The sequence below is a fragment of the Hippocampus bargibanti genome, linkage group LG10, assembly GCF_051943395.1.
Source record: "Hippocampus bargibanti isolate YZ-2025 linkage group LG10, ASM5194339v1, whole genome shotgun sequence".
Lineage (NCBI taxonomy): Eukaryota > Metazoa > Chordata > Actinopteri > Syngnathiformes > Syngnathidae > Hippocampus > Hippocampus bargibanti.
Window position 1 is genome coordinate 4,135,950 of NC_142743.1, and position 3,619 is coordinate 4,139,568.

Genomic DNA, 3,619 nt, shown 5'->3' on the forward strand with positions numbered 1-3,619 from the left:
AGTCATAAGAGCATACCAGCGAGAGCTAGCAAACTGTATCAGTCGTGAGCTTCATAAACATACAATATATTGTTGTGTTGTGTTGATTTTCATAGCGGTTTTGTAAATCCACAATGGCTGGAGAAGAAACGTGGAAAAAATAGACATCATTAAGAAAGGCCGGTCAGTTATTTCCTGGCTGACGGTACCTACTAGTGGACTGGTCGTAAATCACAGCGCACAGCTTTCAGTCTGGATTGATTCAGACAGAGGATTACTTAAGGCCTAGCGAAACCCACTGCCCGCCACCGGACTACACACATTATTTTTCAATCGTATGATAGAGATGGACAACATAAATGTTCAGTGATACCTCGGCGTACGACCGCTTTAGCTCACAAAACTTTCGGTTTATAAACATTAAATTTGTGAGAATATAATCTTGGCATCGTCGGCCTCCATCGGTCATGGCTGACCATGGATGACTGTCCCGGTAGACAGTGTGCCTGAGCGGTGTATTATGGAGAGCAGGTTGTCGCCTATGCAGCTTGCGCCCCCTCTCCACCATGCTGACTGGACCAAAAGGAACAGCTGAGCTGATACAATTTGGGGTCAGTATGGTCGCAGGAGCTGCCGGAAAGGTAGCGGAGTTCGCCACCAGACCGCCTTAGGTGCGCCATTACCGGATTGATTTCGGGTTTACTCCCATAGGAGCTGCCGGAAAGGTGGCAGATCTCGCCACCAGACCGCCTTAGAGGCTCCGGGGACTCGTGGATGGCGGGGTCGTCTTTACACCCGTGTAGGTCTGTAGGACCTACCCGCTGCCAATGTACAGCACATGGTATTCCCAGGCGGTTTCCCGATTGGATTGGATTGGATTTGCCTTTATTAGTCTTGCAGTGGAGAAATTTACATTTCACAGCAGCAAAGTGATAAAAGGAATGAAAGTAGAAAAACAAAATTCATGAACTGCTTGAAAGGCATTCACTCTCGCGGCGCCGTCTTGAGTTCAAAAGAACAAAAAAAAAATAACAAATAATATGACAACACACAGACAATATGACATCACAAAGACACAGAGTCATTCGTTCTTAAGCACTTTCTGTACCCTCTTTGTTACTTGAAGCAGTTCTAGATGAAAGAGAAGAGATGTACCCAGATGTACCCTCTCTTGTCAGCACAGTTATCGTTATTCCACTCGCCGTTGTTAATCGCGATGAAAAGACAGTTGTCTTGGTTGTAGTCATTTGGGTTCCCTGTAAGGAAAAAAAAGATCTTCGAGCACTGAGTTTCGTAACATTATCACCTAAAAACATGACAGCACTTTGAAATGCATCTACACTGCAGTGTTCATATCCGAACAGGGAGCCGTCTATCCACGCCCAGCCACATTCACGGCGGCCGCCCGTCCACAGGGAGAACCCGGTTGGGCTCGCCTTAATCGCACCTAACAGGGGACAGTCATTTAGGATTCCGCCGAGATACAAAAACATGCAAACTGGGCACCAGAAAGCAAGAGAGTTGAGAATTTAACCCAGAACTTTCTAGCCGAGACACGCAACGCTTGTTGTACCTTGAATGAAAGTCTGTGCATGGGGGTCGGTGATGATGACCAAGTCTCCACTCTGTCTGGCGCAGTCGTCTTGCGCATCAGCCCAGGGCACCGCCACCATGTAATGGATCAGGTAGCAAAAGTCATCGAAGGGATCCTCCATCCACCAGCCGCATTTTTGATTCCAGCCTGCACCAAAAAGGCTGATTGACAACCAATTGCTTTGTGTAAGGACGAGCAGTGTTTGCGAAATCCTCCCGGTCCTGATGTTGGCAGCTGGGGAGGCTGCCCCTGAGCCTTGGCTGCAAGAATGGCAGAATTGTGAAATATCAGAGACCGTATTACAAGACATGCAAAAAGGGTGAGTACGTTTTGGACCTTTTTTGCAGATGAAACCATATCTGGCTGTACAGTCGAGGGCAACGATTTTACCCGAACGCTTCATGCCAACACATTTCCCGGTCTTCGGGTTCTGTTCCCACAGGAACAAATGCTGTGCATCACCAGTTGTCATGTCGTTTACTTTTAATTGTATGATTATTTGATGCTCGTTATGAGTTTTCTGAAATTCTTTCAACACGACTAACTTACTTGAGTTGTTCTGTCAGTGAACCCAAAGTTGGTGGTCTCAGTGTTATTGAGTCCCACCCACATAGGTCACGCGTCGCTTACTTTGGCTTCAGGAAAAAAAAAAGACGTTACATTTTGTTCTTGGACTTTTTTTCCTTTCATAACTTTGCTGCTGTGAATTGTGAATTTCTGCCCTGAGAGACGAATAAAGGTTGCTCCAATGTAATCTAATCTAATCCAACGATGTACGGCGAGATGATCCTGACGTTGCAACGAATCCTTGAGACAGTCTCGATGCTCACCCTTCAAGAAGTCCACCTCGCTCTAGGAGTGAAAGGTGATGAGGTGACTTGTCACGTTCCGAGCGAGGCAGAAGGCACCAGACTTGTCGGAACGTAATGGAATGTTTGGATCCCAAAGCAGATGACAGACACAGACGATCCTTGCAAGATATTTTTTAAGGATCAAAAGGCGCTGTCCAGAAAAAAAAGGACCAGGGAAGTAACAAAATAAAAAAGGCTGAAACAGGACGCACAGGCAGGCAAGGGGAAAACCGACCCGCCTACCACGTCTGAAAAGAAAACGCACATGACCCAGAAGGCGAATCAAATTTAAGGGACACGGCGGAAAACACCTCGGACCGAAAAAAGCACACGCACCGAGAGAGTCCAGTGACCACGACCCGTATAAATGCCCCGTGATTTGAAAATTGACAGCAGGTGGTGGAGGCAGGGAGCGACAGCCCCGCCCCCAGCTATCAATTCGCACGTGACAGACCTTGATCTTCGACGCAATAAGCCTCTGCATCCTTCCATGATTGTGTCCAACCTTCTTGGAATTGGTAGCGAAAATCGCCATGCGGAAGATAGTCAGGGTCGCATTGGGAAGCTAAGTGGAGAAATATTGATCAGAAAATCTTTAAGGTATCGAGATTGTTGGGGGAGTAGCATGTGTGAGACTCACTTGGCGCTGGAGTCGGTTTGGGGTTTTGACTTCTGACAAGTGAAAACTCTGATCCTGTCGCAGCTCATGGTTTCCCATTTTCCTTCATTGTTTTTTTTGGCGTCGACGTGTTGGGTTTTGTGTTTGAATTTGGTCAGTGTTTGGTTGACGCAAACGTTACCTGTGAAGATCATTCCGCAGTCTTGTTTGTTTGCAGTATTTTTGGGCCAGCCGGTTCCATAGTTTCTGTAGTCAACGGCGGTGTTGTCCACCCACTGGAATGTCCCATGTTGGTCCTCTTCTTGGTCCATCTTGGTCCCTAAATACCATTTATTCTGAAGCCTGAAATGAGCCAATTTTGCACGGCAAATGCTTACGGCACCTTGCTCTGATAAGTATGCCAAAACCTATTTTGGCTATGACTTTTGGAGCCGTTTGCAATCTATTATCTAAAAATGGACAAATGGGGAAAAGCAAATAGTGTACCTGATAAACCAATCCACATCTCCAAGATATTCTTTTGTCGAAAGTCATGAAGTTTGCCATTAATGACGGATCGTTCATATCTGCTGCGGG

The 3,619-nt window shown here is 46.5% G+C and overlaps 1 long non-coding RNA gene across 1 annotated transcript; it reads right to left on the reverse strand.

Annotated features, from left to right (window-relative positions):
• Window positions 1-868: 868 nt before the first annotated feature.
• On the reverse strand, window positions 869-3,305 carry LOC148892175 (uncharacterized). The gene is made up of 5 exons (XR_016116322.1): window positions 3,225-3,305; window positions 3,065-3,146; window positions 2,879-2,989; window positions 1,553-1,720; window positions 869-1,426 (listed from the first exon to the last, which is right to left on the reverse strand). It is a non-coding gene; the product is annotated as an uncharacterized LOC148892175 (long non-coding RNA).
• Between the last annotated feature and the right edge of the window lie 314 nt (window positions 3,306-3,619).